At 40.4% G+C, this 24,836-nt stretch overlaps 1 protein-coding gene across 2 annotated transcripts in view; it reads right to left on the bottom strand.

Annotated features, from left to right (window-relative positions):
* Positions 1 to 24,836, bottom strand: part of SAMD12 (sterile alpha motif domain containing 12) — a 175,039-nt gene that overhangs the window by 27,992 nt on the left and 122,211 nt on the right. Inside the window, exon 6 of one of the 2 annotated variants that reach the window (XM_066177048.1) lies at positions 15,916 to 15,944. The exons of the other annotated variant lie outside the window; for it this stretch is intronic. The gene's annotated coding sequence lies outside the window, so the exon portion shown is untranslated. Of the gene's footprint in view, positions 1 to 15,915; positions 15,945 to 24,836 lie in introns of those variants that run through there. 2 annotated transcript variants of the gene reach the window in all.

Raw genomic sequence — 24,836 nt, 5'->3', positions numbered from 1 at the left:
TTTAAAGGAAGAAAAATTTTGCCTTCTCCCTGTTCCTGTTTGAAGGCTATCTGAAGGAACAAAGCAGAAAGCCACACCTTCCTCTTCTGAGCAGTGGTTTGAATTTACAAACTTGTATCACAGGCACAAAATCGAAGTAAGTGCACATGAGGAAGGAGAAAAGTTAAAGCAGATTTGGCTCTAGTCATTCCTGGAATCAAGTTTTGTCAAGACTGTGAAACACTGAGGGTGTTGGCTGGAGTTGCATCACAGCCAACCTACGCTTATGAACACCATGTACTCAGGAAACGAGGGAGTTGGGCATCCCATGAGGATTAGCGCAGCAGGCTTGCCAGCGCATGTGCTTCCAGCCATTCTAGCATTCTTGCTATTCTGAAGAAGCAAGGGAAAAAAAAAAAAACCCAAACCAAAACCCCAGCTCCCCACCTCCCTAGTAAAAGATTAACAATTGTGAAAGATGCTGGACTGACAGCCTGAATGAGGGATGTGTGGGCTTTGTGAGGGGTTTAGGCATTGGTAACTGCGCAAGGTACAGCACAGGAGATCTTAGGAAGGGAGCTGGAGAACTTCTAGAGACTCCTTTCCTTCATTACATGGAGAAATCAGATCCACCAGAGTCTAACCTTACTGTTGTATTCACCTCACCTAATTCATACCTTAACTAATGATGATTATTAATTACCCTTAATTACATGAGATACCTGAATTAATGATGGCACTTCTCAATTAGAAGGGTGGCATTTGGTTCCTCAGCAGATGCTTACAAATCCAGGCCCTGCAGTATTATCTTCTCACTTACATACACTCATGATTGAAGGTACTTTCTGTGCAAGGTTAAAAAAATGGCCCTTGAAAATACTAACTGTGAAATCAAAGTTATTCTCTCCTGGAGCTAATAATTAGCAAATGAGCTTTAACATGTGTTTGGGGCTTTAAAATCTACCCCCAGCCTACGGGCAGGTAGCTCTGTGCCTTGCAGGAGAAGAGTGCTGACCTCTCTGCAGGACAGAGAGAGATTTTGGACTTCAGGAAAGCAACAAGCTTTAAAAAGCAGTCATTAAACTGTAATTTAGGGGAAGAGGGGAAAGTGGAAAAAGAGATTTACAGATAATCTCATCAGTCATGTGCATTAGCTTCCAGTATGCTGACTCACCTTTAGCTGTTTAAACGTGTCTCCTACATTTTCTTTGGGGTGGTTTTCTTGGGGGAGGGGATATTTTGGTTTTTTGTTTGGTTTTTTTTTTGTTTTCGTTTTGTTTTTTGTTTGGTTGGTTTAGTTTTTGTTTGTTTGTTTTTGTGATTTTTTAAAGTTTTGATTTTGTGTTGGTCTTTTTACTGGTATAAACTCTTCTCTAGTTAATGTGGTAAGATGCAGTCAAAGACACTCAAGCCTTCGACCTGAGCTCATTCATTCTTTCCATTTTTTTCTGCCTCCCTGGATCTGTGAAAACTTATCCAGTTTCCTCTTCAATGTTACCTGTCTGAAGGGCACCCACAGGCAGATGAAACAAGTTCATGCCATGCACTCCGTCCAGCCTGTTCCTGTTGTGTAGAAAGACACTTTGAGAGTAAGCAGGTTTCCAAGCAGGAGAGTTAAATTTAACAGCAGGCGGGTGGCTGCAGGATAGCCCCTGGTTCAAACCAGCTGGATGTCCACATCAAACTGAGAGCAGCCTCATGAACGACCTGCTCAGGAGTGACTCACATTTCTGTGCCATTACAAAAAAAAAACCCCTAACAGTTAATGTTCCTCTGCTCTCTTCCCATGTGCAAAGAAATGCAATTCAGTGATTATTTATTAGATAACTTACACCTCTGTTGTATGAAGTGAGACAGCTGTGGATGTGTGAGGGTTGTTTGCTTCCACAGGTGGGATCCTTTCTCTAGGAGCAGGACTGAGTCCTCTTAAATCAGGGCTGAAGGCAGGGTTGTTCCTAGTGGGGACTATCAGATTGGTCTTGCACCATGGACAGATGTTTTCCTCCAGCTTTAGCTGAAAGCTCAGTTTTTCAGCCCGCATTGGTTTGTAGCCTGAAGCCTGGTGGCCACAGTCAGTCTTGTCTTGGTTACTTCACACCAGCCCCCCACAACAAGCCCCAGCTCCCAGAGGCTGCAGCCACTTCCCAAAGCCCTGCTTTGTGCAATATAAGAGCCACATCAATATTTCTGGAGCATGTGTGTGTGTGCATGCAGAGGATAGTGCTCTTTTAACTCCCGGCTGGATCTCATTAAGATCAGGCTAAGACTGCAGTACAGAATCTCTAAAACAGCCTAAAGAAAAACCAAAGATATTGTCAACTATTAGCTAACCTGGGATTGTAGCAGTAGTTTTGTGCACCTAACAGCAAATTATTAAATACACTTCAACTATAAATACAAATTGAGAAGCAAATCTTTTTAAGGTCTGCAAAACTCAAAATTTTAGGTGCACTTCTACAGTTAAATTACAAAGCACTAAACCTAACATTAACTTGTTCCGGACAATCTTAAAATAGTAAATTGCTGGATCTAAGCTTTTGGGTGTTCTCAGTTCACTGCTCCTGAAGAAATATAAAAATGGTTTATTACATCTATCATTATAGCAGAACTTTGCCCTGTACTTTTCTCTCCTGGCTGGACGAGACAAGTTTGGATGTAGTACGTGAAACTAAGCAAAAGGATAGGAATCTTACAGTGTCTGAGGTCTTGAGTTAAATCAGAGGTCTTGAGTTAAACTCCAAACAGCCTTATCCAGGACTGTGCAGGTTTGTCTCTTGCAAGATCAGTTGTCTTGCACACATATGCACACGTACATGTGTATATATATGTGTATGTATATGTACTGTATGCATTTTATGCGTGTGTATATATATATATATATATATATATATATATAAATGCATGCTTATATGTACACCCACAATTACATACGTAGAGATAAATAACCCAGCAGAAAAGGAACTTTCAGAGCACATTTAAAAATAGAAGCTCTTGCACACATACAAAATTACTTTTCAAAGTATTCCCTTTTTCCCATATTTCTACCATCACTTTGTCTATCAACAGTTTTTTATCTTTGTCTAAAATTTGAAACTCTGATCTTGATGATACACATGATAAAATACACTGCCATAGATCACAGAATATTGACAATATTGTCAATCTTGGCAGAAGATGAGAGTTAGACTCCTCTCCACAAAACCATAAGGCTGGGTGAAAAATCAATCTGAGAGACTGACCCGCTTTCTGATTTTTCAGTTGTTACCAGTCACATTTCCAAGCTGTTCTCTCCAGACCATGAAGGGCCAGAAACTTCTTTTTTTTGCTTAATGAAAGCTGAAAACTCGTAATTTCACATGACTTCAGAAGCAGGGGCTCAAAGAGAAATAACAAATATTGTCACAGTCACGATAAACCATATGATTGGTCACAGTTTTAAGATTTTGAGGGTTGAAGTGCTACCTTCAGCAGCAAGTCATGCAGACAGACTATTAAGCAAGTGAAGACATGTAAAAAAAAATCTGGAAAGTATCTTTTTCATAAGAGAAAAAAGAGAATATTGCTATTCTATAAAGAACTTCAATACTGCATGGATATTTTATAAACTTTTCTGCAGGGAATTCAGCAATCACAATTTATTTTCAAATTCACCTTCTTTAATCCAGTACGTGCAGAAATATTTTCAGGTAGGAGATTTCTCTTGGAAGAAGTAAGGCATCTGATATCCCATGCTCTTCCATGGAATCAGATGTAGTTCGTCGTTCTTGTGTTTGCTGCTGTATTGCAACATTTTATGATTAAGTGATTAAACTTTACAATATTTAAACTGCTGTTCTGATTAGAGAGTTTAAATTTTGTGGAGAGTAGGGGAGTTACTTTCAAAAGCACTTGGCTTAATTTTTCTTCCACTGTAATACATGACTGATTCAGAGAAGTAACACAGGAATACCAGGTATTTAGAACAAAAATAAAATTAACCCCCTTCTATTTGCCCTCTGGTGCTTTACTATTTTCCAGTCTACTGATTTTCTTGAACATTTTAAAAACTTCCTCTCATAAAGTGACAATCTGGACAAAAGATTTGCAATACGAAAACAGAAAGAGCCATTCCCATGATTATGCAGTGCAAAATTTACAAAAAATGTCAATACTTCCGAAGTTTCTGAAGCAGATGTTTCTGTTTCTAAAAATGACTTTTAGGGTCAAGACCGGTTGTGGAAAAGTACCATGTTTCTCTGACACAGTATTTTAATATTGAAGGCAGAATTTACAGTATTGAAAAGGAAGTGAAACCATAACAGGCTAGACATGGAAAGACTCCCCTTCAAAACTGCTATCTAGAGAAAGAGTCATATGTTCATTTACAGCTAGGCTTGGATTAAGCAGTGGATCTGAAAGCAGAAAAATAAAACCACAACTAATGTCCAAAGATTAACTTCTCATCTCAGAGAAAAAGTAAAAGAATTTCACTATACAATGTGTGAAAGTTTTTGTACACTATACACATATACAGTGTAAATATATACACTATATACATATATATACACTATATATGTATAACAGCATTTGCTCTGTTAAGCAAAATGAATTATGAATATGATGAAATTTTAGAAAATATGAAATATCTAATTATTAAACAAAGTTTTTGCTAAAACCTATTTTATGATGATATAAAGACCCTGTTTCCTGAAATGCACCAACAGCTTTACATTCTTTTACATAGGAAATAATGCATTCAAACACCTGTTCTGCAGACTGCAATTTCAGGAACAACAAAAGACAAAAACCATTCAATAAAGAATTTCAGACCCATTCAATTCTCCACAGTCTGTGCCACATCTGGCCAAAAAGGGCAAGAGATATCTGACATATATTGATCTCAATTTATGAGAATCGTAGAATCATTGAATGGTTTGGGTTGGAAAGGACTTTAAAAGATCAACTGGTTACAACCTCCTGCCATGGGCAGGGAATCTTCCACTAGACCAGACTGCTCATGGTTGCATCCTTGGACACTGCCAGGGTTGGAGCATCCACAATTTCTCTGAACGACCTATTCCAGTGTCTCACCACCCTCACAGTCAAGAATTTCTTCCTAGTAGAATCTAAATTATTCCTTGTATTTCAGTGAACAGAAATAAAGTTAAACAAAATAAATGCTAAACCACATAAAATTTCAAAACTTAAAAAAAAAATAGTCAGTTGCTTTTGCCTATGGATTGCATAACTCATTTAATTAAAAACTCATAACATAAGAAGAGCTCGATCTGAATAGAGGTTGCACATTTGCACAAGAATTTACTTCTTGTAGTATCAAGATATTTTCTCTTTCTTCATTATCCTTTCACAAAATGACACCAGGCAGCATTTCACAGGCACTGCAGGTGAGGTTATTTGCCATTTGCCAAACCCACTTGCATAAACCGCTCCCAGGGTTTCTTGTTTTCACCAGATGGTGTTAGGGTGGGATCGGTGGCGGGCACCAAACCTGCCTATTTCTGTACTGATCCTTTCTGAAAGACTTGCTGACAGCAACATGTGAAAAGCAGAGCTGTGAAGTCGTGCCTCCTGTGCGTGAACTGGGTTTTTCACAGCATCAGTCAACTGTCTGGAAAAGATAGCCATCCCCCGTATGCTCCCTGTCTCCTTCCCCGAGCCCCTTCCAAACAGTTAAAAACAAGTCCTGACACCAGCCAACTTTTTTCTGAATATACATTATCATGCCAAGAAATCTTGATTCTTTGGGCTTTGTATTACATTCCAAAACAATGTACAGCAACACTGGTCCTGGGACAATGAGCAGTGCATGCGTTCTTTCATTTACAACAGACTTGATACATAAAGATTCATCATAGATTTTGTTTTTAGGAGACCCAACACTAAACACAACTGGCTTGGACTTGCTGTGCAATTTTTGGGAGGATTGTAAACAGAAGGTGACATAAGATAGAAACCTGATTTAATCTGAAGTTTTTCAGGACAGGCAAAAGTAAGCTCTTCATAATGCATCATGCCATCATCCTAGATTAACTTCTAGTTAAAATGAAGGCTTACTGAGAGTGTGAGTGATTCTGAGCCATTTCATCATGAGAGCTTCCTTAAGTAGCAGACACTCCATCACCCTTTCAGAAGGCAAACTACTGAGTGCATTTGGGCAAGTCTTAAGAAGGGACACCTTTCAGTCCTGCCAAACAGTTTCTCGGAGAGCATATATTCTCAGAAAAATATCTGGTCCAATTATGATCTAACATATTTAAATCTTTAATAGCATGCAATGCTTATGTATCTTAATATTTTTGATAATAATGATCTTAAATATTGAGCAGATGCTTATTCATAGCCCTTTTGACTCATTTTTTCTTTTTTTTTAGTCTTCTCCTCTACATTGCAATTCAGTTCATCTGTTTTCAAAGTACAGTTAAGCTGAAAACACACAAAGAAAAACCTGCCCGTACTTGCTCGACACCATTTTGCAGTTAAGGTTAAAAACAATGAGAGGTCTTCATAGTATGCACAACACCTTCACTTGGACTGAACATGTCAGACTGCCTTCAAGCACTGGCTGTGAACGCCAGGGAAGCTGTAACGTCAAGATTGCAGTTTTTGGGAAAGCTGCAGTACATTTGGCTTATCTGGATATGAACATGTGTCAGGCAAAAAGTGTTCCTTAAGTTTTTTGAAAGAAAAAGCTTGCAGAAAGAGGAGGTGAAAGTTAGGTACCCAACCACACTATTTTTGCATCTAAAAATGACCCAGCATTAACAAGGATGGATCACTCCCACATTCCACCTCATGGAATGGCACCCACAGACTTCCCGCATTTGGAGGCTTGAGCTTCTTAATCAGAAACTTCCATCTGACTATGAGAGCCAAATGTTGGCGGTTCAGCAAACGAGTTCCTGGTCTGCCAGTCTAAAGAATGACAAGGTTTAACCTTACCATGGGAAACAAGTGGACATTTCATTTTATTTAACATTCAATGTATTAAGTCCACCTCTCCTTAGGAAACAAACTAGTCCCAGCGAGTCTCACAACCTGTTGTTTTAATGTGAGTCCCATGAACTTCAGCAAAGGAAAGCACAAAATCCTGCCTCCAGGGGGAATAACCCCAGGCACTGTGACGCAACTCAGGCAAATGCCAGCAAAGCAGGTTTGCAAAAATAGCCCTGGGAGTCCTGGTGGACAGCAAGCTGACCATGAGGCAGCATAAGGCCCTTGCAGTGAAAGTGGCCAGCAGCCTCCCAGGCTGCATAGGGCAGCATTTCCAGCAGGGCAAGGGAGGTCATCCTTCCCTTTGCTCAGCACCAGTGACACATCAAGGTCAGGAATGCTGTGTCCAGTGCTGGGCTCCACAGTACAAGAGAGACAGGGACTTTGTGGAGCAAGTCCAGCAAAAGGCTACAAAGATGATGAAGGGACTGAAGCTTCTGTCATACAAGGAGAGACTGAGAGCTGTGCCTGTTCAGCTCTGAAGAAGAGGAGACTTGGGGGAACAAGTGCCTGTGTATAAACATCTGACGAAAGAAGGAAAGAAGATGGACCCAGGCTCCTTTAGGCAGCACCCAGTGACAGGTCAAAGGGCAAAGGGCATGAATCTGACAACGGGGAAATTTTATTAAAACATAAGAAGAGACCTTTTCACTATGCTGGTAATCAAACACCAGAACAGATTGTCTGAAGTGGTTATGCAGTCTGTAAGCAGTCTGTATGCTTGGAAAGATTTAATATCTGAATGGGCATAGTCCTGAGTACTCTGCTCTAGTGGACCATGTTTTGTGCAGGGGGCTTGGAATAGACAATCTCCAGAGATCCCTTCCCACCTCAGCCATTCTCGTTTCCAATTGTTTTTTTCTGACAATGCAAATTAGTTTAAGATTTGTAGCTGTACTTTACTCAAAAGCCTCTAATTTTCTAAGTAAAACAGTGTGACAGTTTAAGACTAAAGCAGAAATGCATTTAATGCAAACTCAACAAATAAGGTACCCTATTGTGTGCTCATGGTTGCAGGGTTTCCTCAAGCCCTTATTCTTTGTGTACCATTGTACCATTCTTCAATTTCGTCATCTAGGGAGGGTAGTCATCCAACTCAGCACCTTGTCCTCAATCTACAGATCTGAAACTGCTTAGAAAAGTCTTCAGCTAAAATTCAGAAAGAGAACTTACAAACCCTATGAGACCTATAGGAGGCTTAGGACAAGACCCGAGACAAAGAAGGCCAAGAGTCAGCGTGCGAATGTGGAAGACGTGACCAGAGCTACAACCCAGCCCCTGCAAAAGCTGTGCCTACAAATTTGGTTTTGTCCTTATCACACAGATATACTCACAAATGCTACAGTTAAGTGCTTTTTCTTGTGCACGTTATGTAGCCCCTCACTGTTTTGCAGCACTGTTTCTGTGCATTACTCCGTGACCACTGAGTTTTGAAACACCCTGCAATTGTGAATATCAATGAAATCCCACCTTGGCCAGTGCATTGAAACATCCTCTCAGCAGAATTTCGCTTTGGCTTAAATTCTGAGTGAATGCTCAATAAATAATTTTTTTTTTGGTCCATGTCTTATTAATATTCAGAAAAAAACACCTTTCATGCCTTTCATCCTTTTTTCTAATTCACTTTCTTTAAAAAGCAAGCAAATAATTTTGCATGTCTAATGTAAACTCTCAAAAATGCAGACCTTTACAATAGCACTAAAAGCAACTTCATAATTAAGTCCTTTCCAAAATAACTTCACATTTAGAAATTTGCCTTTATGTTAAATGATACTAAAACAATAAATGGATCAAATTCCTTTGATTCTGTATTCAACTATCAGCTGAAAAATGATCTTCAAAAAACTAATGTAAGTCCTAGTATTTGTGGTTAAAATAAAAACTTTTACTCTACAAGGGTAATGAATGTGGCTAAACGGCTGCTACAGCCACTGCTGGAGGAAAAAAACCAATTTAATAAGGAGTAAAATGATAATTATCCAACATCCTGATTCATTTTAAGATATGGCATCTTCAAGCAACAGAACACCCATACTTCCTTTAATTGATAACTGAAAACATTTCCTTGGGCTAACTAAATATCTAGTTGACTGAATTTTCATTTAAAAAAATGGTGATATGATCCCCTGGGGAGAATGTTCTTCAATTATAAACAGCCATGTTTCATTTTATATTCCCCTCTCATACCTTCTTGAGAAGCCCACATTAAGCTCATGCCATAAATCTCTTCAGAAGCAGGCAGTATTTACTATCATTCATACTTCTTCCAGAGCAAGAATAAATAAGAAGCCGTTCTCCACATCTGGACAGCATCACATGCTATGTATTACCAGCACTACTAAAGCCCCAGTCTACCCTTAACAATTTTCCCCTATAAAGGGCATCAGCCATATTTCATACTTCACAGTGAACATACTTGTTCTGCACGTTCTAAAAAGCTGGTAGAGGAAAGGCTCTCACCAGATGACCTCCCATTATGCCACTGGCATAGGAAAGAGAAAGTAGGGCCAGAAGATTTATGGCAAATTATGGTAATTGGTTTTGTTCCTGTCTCATTCCTCAAGTTGTTTGTTTTTTTTTTTTTTTCCTGGGTGTAAAAGGAAGGTAGCAAAGGCAGAGGAATTAAGCTGAATGATCTCTCTCTGCCTCATTTTACCTGTGTGCTACTCTGTCAGTTATTCCTACTGCTGCCTCCGTTCTTAAATTCCTGTTTAGTTGCGCGCTAAGTGACAGCATTTGGTGTCAGCTTTATCAGTACAGATCCTGCTGATCTATTAATCCATTTGCTGTCAACACTGAAATTTATCATTCACTCTCTGACCACATCATGCATTTTCTGCCTGCCACCTGCTCCTCTTCCACTCCTACTGCATGGTGATTTCCGTCTGCACTCCAAATGTTACTGTGGGGGCCATCATCTTTATATACCTCTGACAGCTCTGCCCTCGTATGCTCAACACCTCAGCCTATCCTCTGACTTTCCCACACGGAGATGCCCTTCTGACCTAGGGAAAACATGTCTAAAAGAGACCTTTCAACTTAAACACACTAATTTTATCCTGGCTTGCTTGTCCCCAGTTAGAAACTCATGGAACTGAAAGGAGAGAGCACCTACAACTGCCCAGCACCAGGGCTTTTTTTTAACATTAGCCATCACTCCTGTTGATCAATACCATTTAATAATAGCCAGGCAGATGACAACTGCCATTTCTCTGGCTGCTGCTTCTGAGTAGGTCCCTGGTGGAGCAACTCCATGCCCAGGGTACAACTCTTCTTCCCCGAGTTCTCACTCACCTGATTCCCTTCAAGCCGCAGACTCGCTTCAGCTGCCATCGATTGATGTGTTAGTCACTGAAGCTGAGAGCCCCTGGACTGGTGCTGCAGACACACGTGTAGCAGCTAACCCTCCTACAGAAGGAAAGGACAGCTGACACCTAGGTGGCATTTGTGTACTGTGGGGAGAACTGGAAGCAGATCAAAAAGAGGCAATATGGACCAGTTCAAAAGAGGGACAAGAAATGGAAAGATGAAGAAAGCAAAGCAGGAAGAAAATTTATCATGTTATCTATCATAACAAAATAGCTGATTTGTTCTATAAACCTTTGAACAATAGACTTGGGGAGCAAAGCCAAGCGATAAATTTGTACTATCCTTTGTGTTGATCTATGCCTGAGATGAGCTGTATCACCATGGCTCAGTTTATAATATAGGGCAGAAACATGTTATAAAATGCACCTGGCCCACAATTATCCTGTGTTCAGTTTTGGGCCCCTTACTACCAGAAAAACATCGATGGGTTGGAGCTTATCCCGAGGAGAACAACGGAGCTGGTGAGGGGGCTGGAGCACAAGTTTTATTCAGAGCAGCTGCATGAGCTGGGGGTGTTTATAACCTGGAGAAAGAAGGCTCAGGGGTGACCTTCTCTCTCTATAAAACCACCTGAATGGAGGCTGTAGCCAGGTAGGGGTGAGTCTCTCCTTCCAAGCAGCAAGCAATAGGGCAAGAGGAAACAGTCTCAAGTTGCACCAGGGGAAGTTTAGACTGGATGTTAGGAAAAATTTCTTCACAGAAAGGACTCTCAAGCATTGAAACAAGCTTTTCAGGACAGTGGTGAAGTGACCATCCCTAGATGTGTTTAAAGATGTGTAGGTGTGGCACTTAGGGACATGGTTTTGTGGTGGACTGGGCAGTGCTGTGTTAAGGGTAGGACTTGACAACCTTAAATTTTTTTTCCAACCTAAACAATCCTATGATTCTATAATTATTCCCCTCTGATGGCCAACCTGAGGGGCCCACTGGAGCCTCCTGTGATGCTCTGCTACTTGGGCTTTCTCTATATATATACTGAAGTTTTTGATTCTAATAAAAGAAGGAAATAAGAGCTGAGAAATACCTAGACCCAAGCGCTGGAAAGCAGCACCGGATCCCACAGTATAAATGCAATATGGATATCACCAATGTTATTAGTAGGCAGAGAAGTTCATACCAATGGATCACATAGCAGTAAAATAATCAAAACAGTAATTAACAGACAACACCCGTTTATTTCAAGCTGCTTGTGGAGCTTTCAAATGCACTTTTTGGCATGGGCTTGATTTGAAAAAATCAGCTGAAATTAACCCAGTAATATTTGCAAATCATATATTCAAACCATAAACCCATTTAAAATCTAACAGTAGTCTTTGTCCTTCCCATACACTTTGATATTCAGATTCTTTAATCTCTGCTATGAAGCCTCCTAGGACGTGCCCTTACAGATCTGCTTTCAATACCATGAACAGTTATTTACTGACTGTTTCCAGGCCACCATTCAATCCCCTTAGGGAAGGTTTCATTTAGCCAACAGCAGCTCTCCAGAGAGCAGAACAACCAAGTGGTCAGTGGCTACCTTCCTTTCTTCCACAATAGAGAGCCACAGATATCTCTGGTGTGTGGCTCATCTCATTCCATCTGGAGGTAGACATTCAAACTAGGCAAGATGTAGGTCACATCATTAGGTCTACAATTAGGAGAGAAGAGCCCAAACTTATTCTTTATTAAATCCAAGCTCAAACATTCTTCCCTGTGCCTTGGCCAAGCTGTCCCTAGGGGTAAGAGCTTCAGAAATCATTTACTAGAAAATACAGGGCATGCAGGAAGAATTTAGGCTGTCTCTGTCTGGGCTTTTCAAGTGTAACGCATCACTAACCACGTAACACAAAACTGTAATAAAATCCAATCTCTTCATCAAGTTTTTGTCAGAAATGTAGTGGCATTGTTGCAACCATTACAGTCACCTTTGCTTGTAGTAAAAAAAATAAGTTATTTTTACAAGGTCCTGGAATTACCAAATACCCTCCAGTCATCCATTTTGCGTCAACCAACTGCACAGATGCTGATTAAGAAAAAAAAGTGACAAACTTATGTCTCTGGAACACAAGAGCAGATCCTTTAAAACACTTATAATGTACTTCATTTGACAGAGGCACTGCTGCCACTCAGACCGGCTTGTTCAGCCACCCCGGCCCATGGCAGCTCATACCCAGAAACCCATGGAGCATTCAGAACATCTGCTGCTGGCACAGGGGAGCATGGGACTGCATGCCCTCACCCTCCCTGCTCTAACAGGATCTATCACAGTCAGATCATGCTGACTATCCCTTCTCCAAAGGTTTTTCTGAGTGTGGGAAAGGAAGCTCTTAGTTCTGGACATTGCCATTAATTTATATGCAGAAGGTAACTATTTTTGTTATTAATCTTCTGCACCTGTGCCCAGCATGTTGGATGGGTGAATTTTAAATGAATTACATTTTGCATACTCACTCCTTTTGTGATTTTATTATGCAAATAATGCTCATCTTTTCACCTCTGAAACCATCCACATGCCACAATTTCAAAGTCAGACTAATTTATAAATACGCTGAGAAAGGCAGATCTTTTTTAAGGACTAAATACAATAAGAACTGATTTCTGTTACTTTGTAATCTGGAGGGTAAATGGGAGAGCCCATTGTTTTCACGTGGTTTTTCTCTTTCAGAAAATAGAAGTTTAATTGTAATTTTTATCTACGGTTATGTTCTATTCTCACCAGATTTTTGCAGGTCATCTTAAATCCTGCCTGCTCAACTTGTTGTGGGTATTTTATGATTTTCTGAGACACAGACTGCAATTCTGAAAGCAAAAACCACAATCATTTCTTGAGGTGGTTGGGGATAGATGAATTCCCAAGGTAAGGGGGGCCAGGTGGAGGAGCAGGAGAAGAGGGCAATGCAGAGGACAGCAAGAGGGAGAGCTGGCAGCTTTCTGAACATTTGGATTGCTCTCCAGAGGTTGCCCTGGAAATCAGTGGAGTTTGCAGCAGGATGTATTGAAAAGATATTGAGTGCATAATCCTCAGCCCCTTCACAAATGCTGATCCACAGCTGGGTCACATCAGCTGCTGCAGAGCAGAAGCAGTAGTAACAGATGTCACCAGTACAGAAATATGTTGGCTTTTTAAGCCTCAGCTTTTGCAGAGGCAGACACAGACTGGTCCCACACGTCATGCTTATTTTTGACTCCCTGTGAGGTTTGAGTGGAGAGGGACTCCCTTCACCACTCATTTTATCTATGAGTTCAAATGGCAGAGCCAGGTTTCTCAACATCTGGGACCATACTGCCTAACTGCAGCCATTTATTAAAGGCTTTTGAAGCAGATAAATACTGCTTATTTATCACTCAGAGCAAGGGTCGGTCATTCTTGGCTAGAAAACCATGAATATTACTCAGTGCGTTCTTGACCTCAGTTTCAAGAATTAAGTTAGTCAGCTGTCTTGGTTGACTGAATACAGTCCTGCTGTAGTGGAGTTGGTCCAGTTCCAACTTTAGAAACTCTTGGAGGATGTTTTTCTAATTTATTGGTTTCATGTACTTTTTACATTTGAGCCTCTCTTTTCAGCCTAACTAGGAGAGTCAGTAGTCAAAATTTCTGGTTAGAAGTACTTTCTTCATTATTGTCTTCAGTTTACACTTCAGCCTATTTTCTCTAATGAGTGCCCTGTCACCTCTGTATTATGCAACACCTCTTTGGTGCATCCAAACCAATCAGTAACTACGAACCCCAAAGACACCCACTCTAATGATGAATCCAACAGATCAGATAGATACAGAAATAATTCAAAGGAATCATTACCAATCTTAGCTTGCAAAAAAAAAAAAAAAAGAAAAAAAAAGGTGTATTTGATCTGTTCACATTTAGCATCAATTATAGAGATGATGTAAAGTCGACAGATTTGAAATTTTAATTACCTTTAAATTTGCATAGTGGTTTACTAAATGCCTTTTTGTTTAAGTCTGTTTAATATAGTATTTAATTAAACATAATTCTAGGTCAAAGAAATTTAATTAAAAAATCTTATTGCCTGTAGATCCTTCATAGACAGCATTGAGCACACCCTGTGTTCAGAAGCTCATGTGATCATCAACAAAGTTGCTTCCTCACTCAGGAACAAGCTGATTACTTATACACCTCAATTACTGGAAATGGGGGAACAGCTTTGCCACTGGTGAATCTCAATGCAAAATACAGTTGTCCCACAGGATGGCTCTTCTCTACAGAGTGGCTGTTGTGGTATAAGTGGGATACCAGACAAAAGCCCAGCATACATATCCCTCTCTGAGAAGGAGTGAAGGGATACAGTACTTCAAATTATACTCCGAAGGATTTTTCTACAAAACACTGAAAAAATCCCAAACACATAAATTCCTCTTCTCCAGGGTGCACCAAACATGATGCTTGTAGCATTAGAATGTCTTTCAATACCTGTACCAGGCCCAAAGGGTGTAAAATTTGATGAACAACAATCCAGTAATCAGTTTAACAGTTCAAACAGTGCTCTGCCAAGGACCTGAGCAATCTTGTGCAGATTAAAAACATATTTAAGTCTTGGCAGTATTTCTCTCTTAGCCTTACAATATTTTTCATTTCCAAATGGAAATTTGTCAAAGCTCATGGCTATCTTGAGAAACAGAGTCCATCAACTGTGTGTTGTAGCACTTCACATATTCTCCTGGTCCTGCTTTCCCTCCATTCAAAATGCTGCCATGGAGACTATTTTCTGTTTCCTTGCTTTGATGATAATGGATTCATATTTGCAACAGCAGACTCAGAAATGTCTGAAGACTCTCAAGGTCCCTCTGAATGGAACCTATCTTTACCTGTAATTTCTTATTTATTACCAAGCTATTGATCCTAACTCTGACAGAGATACCCGCCTCTACTACCCAGTCAAAGAAATCTCAATCACATTTTCTCCCAGGAGGCTCCCACTTCTGGGCAGTTGGTTCATAACACCTGTGAGGCCAAATCTTACTGTCTTCTTGAAAAATCTTGGAAGAAATCTAGAAACATTTCCCTTTAGCATGATGTCTACAAAAAAACTTGACAGATTTTTGTTGGGATGATGGCTTACTTTAAGAGAGAGCTAGCCTCTTATTTTTTTCCCCTATCTATTTGTTGCATTTACCTGCTGATTTCCGACATAGTTAGCATGCAATCTTTTGCAGTCTTTCCAGCACGTACTCATAAAGAACTGAGTGCAGGAGGGCCCTCAAGGAGGGCTTCTGAAATGCTGTCATAATATAAATAAGCACAAAGAAATAACAACAGCATGTGAAAAGGATTAATTTTACCCTCTTCTTTCATCAGTGGGAAAAAGAGGATTCTAATATCCAGACAAAATAACCACTGCATATTGCACACAGTCTACATGTACCAGTTAATGTGCAAAGGATTTCACAGGGTACCTGATTACCTTCACAGGGAATCAGTCGCCTATCTGCAGAGGAGTTTCACACTTCATGATGACACCATAAAAGAGAGTCCAAGCTGAAGCTCATTTAAGTACCTTCACATCTGATATGCCGCATTCTTGCCTCCTTCCCTGCAGCTCCCTCCACTGGGGGTGGGGACACAGGTATCCCAAAAGGTCACTCAGCTGCACATCTGGATTCATGCTCTTCAGTTCAAGATTGTTTAGAAGCAAAGGTCAAGGATATTTTCATGAGTGGCATGCACACAAACCATCTCTCTTCTTTATTTATCCTATTCTAAAACCACCTAAAATATACTGAGAAGGGAAAATATGCACTCGGTAAGGCAGACTAGGAAGTTTTGAAGAAGCATGGTTACTGCTTCATTTTCAGAGGTATGAAACCCCCAGAAGATCTTTGCAGGGTTTGACTCTCTCAAAATAAACCTTAAAGTATTTAACACTGATCTTTTGACACCTGTGGGCACCTTGAGGAAACCAGGCAACCCCAGGGAACATGTGCACTAAAGCAGTCACTATTTTTTGTAGGCTATGTGGCCATGTGCAGCTGCTTATTTAAGGCAAGCTTTGAACTGTGAATGAGATGCAGAGATAGAAAACCTTGCATCACTGTGGCAAATTATGTAAATAACACACACAAGGAAGCACCCTCAAACAGTGATCTGGTATTCTCTCTAACTTTCCATAGGTGTGGATTCTAACTAAACAAACAACGTTTATCTTGTGTTGTTATTTGGAGAGAGAACCCAGTGGGAACTCTGCCTCTCTGAACCATGTCCTAGATCTTTTTAGATTAAAATCTCCACCACCCACATCCCTGGACATCCCTACTTTCACCTGCAAAAATTAACCCTTATTTCTGCTGTATCTTTCCAGATCCCAAGGCAATTGGTTACTAGGCAACCACCCCCTATTTTCCCTGGGCTTGCTTTTAATTGAAGCCTGTGCTAAATAACATCACAAAAGAGGAAAGGCGCTTTCTAACTGTGAATAGCCATTACTAAAGTCATGGGGAGAGCTTTAGTATGAGGGGGATGGGTACAGGAAAGCAGTCCCCTCCCTAAACTGTCTTCTTACCACCACCAAACAACTGCTAAATATACAAAGGAAGAACTCTTGCCTATTTGTCTTCTGAGCACAAAAAGAGGCCCACATGAAGTGAGGTCTGTGATGTCTGGTGACCTGCCCCAGGGTTATCCCATCACTCCTTCTGCCCACTTGCCCATTTATCATCGACATCACCTGACAGAGCCCTCTGCGGATGGAGGGAACCACGGAACTGCCCATCCTTCCTCCTGGGAAGAGACCAACACCTGTTTCACCACAGGCAGAACCTGCACCTGATCTACTCTGTCTGCCTCCGGAACAACAGGATACTGTGGACCCTCAGGAAGAAAACTGAATTGCTGCTGGTGTTACAGGGATAAGCAACTCCACCACTGGAGTCTGGATCAGTTTAACAGCAAGTATTTTAGCACAGATTTTCAAAGAAGGCCATTCCAGCATGCACCATTCCCACATGAATACACTGCACATGCAGCAGGGTGGTCTGGAGAGAGAGCTGGAATTTTTGCAGCTATTCCTTTTAGCTCAAATACAAAAGGTGCCACCTTTCAAAAAGTACAGGTCTTTCTGCTGTCAGCAGTATTATCTCTCAGAAGAAGGTGGGAACATGGACCAGAAACCCTACAGTCCCACACTCCAAATAGAACATGAACAAGCCTGTGTGCATGCAGGAGGTGAGAACACGCTTGGATGATGCAAAGCTTGCTAACGATGAATGTTACAGTACACAAACTCTCTAATGCCTTAGTAGCCATTAGTCTTTACAGTGACTATTTTCTGCCTAGATCAACTCATTAAATCAGTTCTCTACACTGCTGTATGAGTTCCAAAAGAGGAGTTAGAAACCTGCAAGAGGCTGGGATGGACAAGGTGCAGCAGCATCCACCAGATGACATTAAACTGCTAAAGAAACACCTCAAAAATTGAACCAATCTACTAAATATTCCCATTGTTGTGTTAGATGGGGATCTTGCTGCCACCATAGACATGTCTATGGCAGCAGGGGCACAGCACCTGAAAGCAGATGCTGACTAGACCTGCTCCAAGCCTGGCTTCACAGATGGATTTATGTAACATTCACAGCAAAGGAAACAAAAAATACATCTATCAGTTTCCTATTTAATGGATGGAGAATGAATGATGCAATTGACTTTTAGGAAGAGTGTTTAACCAGAAAAACGACTGACCTAAGTATTGGGCAAAGGAACAGTGGTACCAAACAATTTCATAAACTGAGAGCTGTGGAGCAAGCTCTCCTCTTCTAAAGAGGGCTCTGCCTCTTCACTCCCTTCAAGCCAAATTCTTGTCCAAGCAAGTTCAGCCAGGCTGCAGAGATAGATCTCACAGGCTGGCTTCATCCCACGAAACTGAAAGTATTTAAATAAATTACTTCATAAATTTAGAACCTGATTACTGTGTATTTACTGGAGGAATAATACTGCCTCAAATGTGAACTGCCCTCTGGAAGCCTTTCCAAATCAGTGGATTAAAAGGGGTTTCTTGACTCCCAACTCCAGATTGGTGGGAAGTCTGGTGGAAAACCCCAGGCTGTATTCTGCCATGGCTGTGCATTTCCAGCACCAAGAAAAGTTTTTCCAGTTTTCCATTGTGCCTCATTTGCTTGTCTGTTCCAAGAGAGATTTTCCTAAGTCATGAGAATGAAATACTTCACTTAAGATCGTCAGGAACTCAGAATTGGTTTGTGATACCTGAAATAGCACTACTTTTACACTTCCTTTATACCTCATCCTGACTCGTGACACGTATCTTCATGATATCCCTTGCCAGACAGCTAAGACTTGGTCCAGAAGCTCTCAATGACTAATTGGTAAGACTATATCTTAAAGAAAATGACTTCTTCTAATTAAATTATGTGTTTGACATCTTTATATATGTTTTGTGAGATGATAAATACATTTTCACCAGGTTTCCACTGATGCCATATGGTGGCTCACAAAAAAAGAAACAAATTAGGTGTAATGAGACTCATAAAACAAAATAACTACAAACTAAATAAATAAACGTAATAAACATAGCAAACATAATAACTATAATAATGATAATAATAATAAAGAAAGACTTGCTATTAGATTTAGAAATTGCAAGATGATGTTCAGGTGGTGAAGATACTGTGTACCTTTCTCCTCTGGTATTTCTGGTAAATGGCCAGAAATGCCTCTGCCCTTGTCAAAGGAACCAGCGGACTTGTGAAGAGAAACAGTCCCAGGAACATTTCAAATATGAATAAATGGTAGAACAGAAACACCTTTCACAAAAACAGATTCAAGCCAAACATCCTTAAAAGTGGGAAAAAATGTGGGAGATGCTGGCTGATGGACATGGTACTCCTGACTTAGAATCAGGTAAGAGCTCAGATGGTCAGGTGACTAGGAAGTCAAAGGCACTGGGCCAGAAGTCCAGCTGTTGTAGTAGGGTGAAAGAGCTACAGGCAGCAAATGGGAAGAAGGTTCAGATGGGATAGCTGCTGCCTGTCCTGTCTTCCCTTGAAAGGAAAGGAGGGTCAGAATATGGCTTGATGCAACAGGAAAAACCTCAAACAAGCCTGAGTACTGTGGATCAGTATTAAAGATTCACAAGGGGATCATCAGGCTCAGGGCAGCACTGAAAGCAGCAGCAACTGCTGCCTGAAGAGATTCTTCAGGGTTGGTTCACACTAACATATATGCAGCCACCTCACTGCCAGACTAAGCACATTTGGAGGGCCAGGAAGAGGGAGAACCACTAAAAATCATCCTCTGCCTTAGTGCCCCCTTCCACAGTTCAGTCTGGCAGCATGACTGAGTGTCCTCTGGAAACGAAAGGGCAGACACTGAAGACTTCTGAACTGCAGCAGTCCCTAAAAATGTGACACAATCCCTACAATCATCTTGTGACACATACAAACAACTAGACAGTGCTGTACACCTTCCATCAGGGTGATCTGAGTATTTACTCATTAAGTAGCATGCAAGATGCTTTTTTGTGACCCGAGTTAGAATATGGACACAAACAGCTCAGGTTTTGTCTGCACAGGGGCCATTCTCACTTGAGCTAAGCTAGAGAAGAGCATCTCTGCAGTGAAAATCTGTCTAGAGCACTAGAGAAAAGCCCAGCTGGTCTTACTGTGGGACACATCCAATGCTTAGTTATTGCTGGAGCTATGGCTCAGGAGGATGATGTGGTTTAATTACAGTTGCTGACAGCACCAGCCTTCCTCAGCCCCTCTTTTCACGTGTGAGTGTGTGCTGCTCCTCTGACCTGGCTGCAGGACAAGACCAACAACAGTGACTCACCTGCTTTGGAATGGCTAGATTAAGAGCAGGACACTTCTATTTTATTTTTGTTTTAATGGTGAGATTACTCAAGAAAATGGCCAAAGTGGATCTGCAGATCAAAGGAAAGGACTCTGCTGCCACTTCTTTCAAGGTAGGCTATTTGAACCTTACCCTACCATAATCAAAATGATGGGAAAATCTGGTATGAGCACTTAGCCTTTCTTCATGTCTTTACATTTCCACTTCCCTCTGGTTTCAGCAGATTAGTCAGTAACAACAACTATTGCATCTCTAACCTCTGGCCAATTCCTAAAGCCTACTGCCTCCACCTAAACCCATCACCCTGCAAGTCTCCTCTGTAGGATTCCTGGTTTAGACATTAATGTCTAAAATAATGTCTTCAATAGAAGCAGCAGATGCACAAGGCAGAAATAAAGACATACAGAGCAGGAAAGAGGGAGGACAGCACTGATTAAGTTTTGCTGTGTTACAGCTTGTTCTTCCAGAAAGGCTTGCTGTCAGCTGTTCCCTAGCACTGTGCATGTGTCTCTTCTGGCTGGAAAACACTGCGTTGTGTGTCAGATGCAGCACAATTTCTCCTGTCTATGGCTCACTAATTGCAGACCCACTTCAGGGTCATTCAGCCTCTCTGCTCAACAAGATGCCGCATTTCGCCTTAATAAAAAACCTTCCTAGGCCAGACCCTACAATGAGAGACATGATATACTAATTAAGTTATATCAGCTGTATTTTTCCTAACATCCCATATAAAAGAATGGTGCACTTCTCTAAAAGCTCTAAGGACACAGACCAAAGTGTAACTAACCAGTTAAAAAAGCAAGGGCCCCCACCTCTTCTGGCCATATGTCCCTAATAGTCCTTTCACAAGGAAAGCACTGTTAGGCTGGGAAATAGGAAATAAAGCATATTGATTCAGTCTGGTCATAAATGGGCAGAAAATAAGGGATAGATATATTGGACATTATCAAAACAGGACCAAAAAAAAGACATTTTTGTACTTATTTACACCCTGTTCAAAAATCCAGAGGGAACCTATGTTGTTCTTTCTTTAAATCCCCCAAGCTGAAGAGATGTTTGTAAGATTTTACTGCCTTGACTATATTTACCCTATTTTATGTTACCACAAAGAGGACTTTGAGCTGATAAAATATCCTTCCAAAGAGCACATTAGTCTCCTTTTGGAATGATGAGTTGCCATTAAAACTGACAGGTATTTTCTATAATTTCCCATGGGAAAATATCCCCTGACTCCTCTAAAAGCTTTTCAAACCCCACTGCTGCTGCCATTCACAAGGCACAAGCAAAACACCCCACTCCTGCTGTCCATTTCCAAGCACTCTTCAAAAACAAATGACAAATTCCCCAACAAATTGCTACTGAATACAATTTGCCTGCCCTCCTTGATTTTGCTTATAAAGAAGAGTGTTTTGTTCACATTACTCTTCCTGCCAAAACCATATTATCACAAGTTAAAGGGGGAAATTACTTTGTGGGACCCTTTAATTAAAAGAGGGTCACATTTCATTGCCTTTTTTGTCTGTGACAGACATTGCTATCCCTCCCCTTCCCTTTCTCCATCTTCCAAAAACCAGTACAGAACAGGTTGGCATGATTGTCTTTAACTGAACCTACATCACCACTGAAATTCACTCCTTTTATACACTGTCAGAATGCGGCATTGCACAATGCAATAAAAAACTGGTTTATTCATTAAGGGCTTACCTGGCACTGGCTATCACACTGCTCTTTTTTAGTACTGTGCAGTAACTATGAATTACAATTTTCTCACCACTGTGTTTATTTAGTATTAAAAATAATTGCAAGGAGCACAATATCACAGTCTCCTTATGTTTTTAACAATTATTTTCTTGTCCCATTAATTGCATCTGAATTGTTCAAACTCTAATGTGTTGTTAAGAGTAAAAATTAATTAAGAGCATATTTGTCTACGTTGTTAACTTTTCTCTGAACTAGGAAACTACTTACTCATGCCAGCCATGGGTCTAAGTGAGCTGCTATGTTCATTTTCCCTCAGAAAAGAGATAATATCGTGTGAGCATGTGTTTTTTGAATGATTAGATTCCTTACCTCTGCTTCACTTCTATCTTCACTTCTGTCTAGCTGACTGTAATATCAGTCAGAAGCCTGTACCAGACATATAGTGCCATTTGTGATCAGATATCTTTCTGGGATTTGCTGCCTGGCAGACCACCACAAGATTTTAAGACTTTCTGCAGTAATTTAATTTTTTCCTTGAAAGAAAATTTTCTCTTCTAAATGTATCCACTCTTCCTTTTGGGGCTGATACACATCTATGAAAAGTCTTGCCTTCCTTGCTTAGAAACTCCTGGATCAGCAGAAGTGTCTGCAACAGTAGGTGTTAAGGGTTTCTCTGAGAGCATGAGGCATTTGGATGGCACACTCCTAAGCTCATTTCAAAAGAAACTATGGGGGGTTTATTTTCACTGTTATACATCACAAGTTTATCACAATTGGAACAAAAAGACTTAGCAAAAAAAAAACCCCCACAAGCACCTCCTTGTCAAGAAACCATTATCTAAATAGCCTCTGAGATGTATCACAAGCACAAAACTACATTCTTTCCTCCGGCATTGCATTTCAAAGCCAAGAGGTAAAAACGGTATGATTAAATATAGAGTTCAGAAAAAGATGACCCAAGGTCTATACACTATAATTCAGCATACATGAACTCCTATTCAAAATATGGAAACACAGAGGAAAATTAAGATAAATCACCCTAAAGAAAGAAGTCACTGTGTAGGAGGTTGTGTCCCTCAAACCAACAAGGGGATGCTTTCATTCAAGCATAAAGTAGTCATAACTCTCAACATCGTAATTCTGCTTAGAGAATTTTATGAGCTCTATCACAGATGCATTGACTCAAAGCATTAGCAGATTTGGCTTATCCTTCCCCTATGCGTTTGGGTCTATATGGTCCTGCTCAGAGACGACTGATTTGAAAGTTGAGCTCAGATTTAACATGGCAATTTGCTCTGTTGCTATAAATCTCTCATCCAAAAATAACTGCAGGAAGGGTGAGGAAATGAGGGAAGTCCAAAGCACAGTCAATGCTATAGAAATATCTCCTGAACTCCACTTTGAACTGAAGTTTAGAAATATTTGAACCCCCTGAAGCCTTAGTTTCCACATCATCTTTCTCAGGTATTTCTGTGAACATGACAGGTTACAGCCAGAGCACTGTGCTGTCTTGGTCCTTTTGGTAGGAAAGAATTGCCATTACAGGACAACAGAAGCTAAGGCTGTTTAAGAAACATCATTATAAAAGGCATTTTAAGAATCAGAGTTATAAAAGCTGTGGTTCTAGTCTAAAGAATTAGTCCATTAAAGAAAGTGTCACTAGATGTTTCCATGTTTATTATGTGCTAGTAACTCTGGACTGAATGTGGGCAATTTGTGAATACAAAGACATTTTTCTTTTAACAGCCCATCTTAAAAATTCAAGCTGGGATCTGAGAGGTGGGGTGGGCTTTTCATTCTCATACCTCATTACCAGGAAACATCAATTAATATATACTTGCTTAAATAGCTGTAAGTAATCCTTATTATTCTCTTTTTAATCTTGAAACTAGTTAGAAATCAAGAGTAAAAAAATGCAAACCAGACTGCAGAGTTTGCACAACGATGACCCAGTGCCCATGCTCTGTAACTCAGCATATATGAGCACAAATTGAAAACATCTGACTAAAGCCACAAATGTTGCAAAATTAATAACCCAGATAAATGGTGAAGATACCACTGTTTAGAGTCAAACCCTCCCTAGACAACTCCATGGGTTGTTAGTGTCCCCTGAACTCCTGCCAGTATCTTTTCAGGAACGAGTGCTCAGGGCACAACGTATTATCCCAAAGTCACAAAAAGCTAGATAGGAAGGCTCTTACCTCCCTGTATTATCATGTAGTATCTCTGTTATCACTTCCCTGGTGGCAAGCCTACATTAGTCTGAATTTATTTTTAGCCTGTGTTAACTAGGAGAGCAGAAGTTTATCAAAGGGGCTTTGAGCAACAACTTGTGTTGCACTCACACAACCTGTAAGCCACCAGCACAGCTTAGATGAACTCAGCTTGGAGCTCCTGCCTCTCCCTGGGATCAAGGCAGGAGACAATTTAAGTCAGTAGCCATTCTCTAATGAAATGAGATTTTTAGAAGACTATCCTATTACAATTAGTTCATAATAATTAGCAATGAACAACAACAATAAAAATAGCATTCATTCACTTAAAATTATTTTTAATGTTATAATGACTGGTACATAATTATCCCAGAGAAGGGCTATTTAAAAGAGGGGAAAAAAGATGTTAACTTCAAAAGAAGAGAATTCATTTGCTGTTTATTTGCTTCAGGGTTCTAATTACTCTGGAAACCAGCAACCCTCCTGATAGGATTACTGACACGAACGCAACTGCAGCTGCAAGGAATGCTGAGCACATCAGTTTTTTAGCACCATTAAAACAGTCCTCTATAAATACCAGATGCATCTATCTATCTATTTCTCTCCCCTCTCAGCACTTACTAGTGGAGCAGTCGCAGAGCATATCACAAAAATGAAATGTGTAGCTGTGGCAGAACTGGCGCAGTAGAGCAAGTAATTTGTATCAGGCTGTATAAGAGTTTAAGTTTTATTATTAAGTATATGTCACAGATATACTAGCACCAGTTCATCTTCTTTCCCCTTAT

The sequence above is a fragment of the Chamaea fasciata genome, unplaced genomic scaffold (genome assembly GCF_029207755.1).
Source record: "Chamaea fasciata isolate MVZ Bird 193981 ecotype frontalis unplaced genomic scaffold, bChaFas1.0.hap1 SCAF_1, whole genome shotgun sequence".
In the NCBI taxonomy this organism is placed as follows: Eukaryota; Metazoa; Chordata; class Aves; order Passeriformes; family Sylviidae; genus Chamaea; species Chamaea fasciata.
Note: the sequence above shows the minus strand (reverse complement) of the source record. Positions and strands in the feature narration are given on the sequence as shown.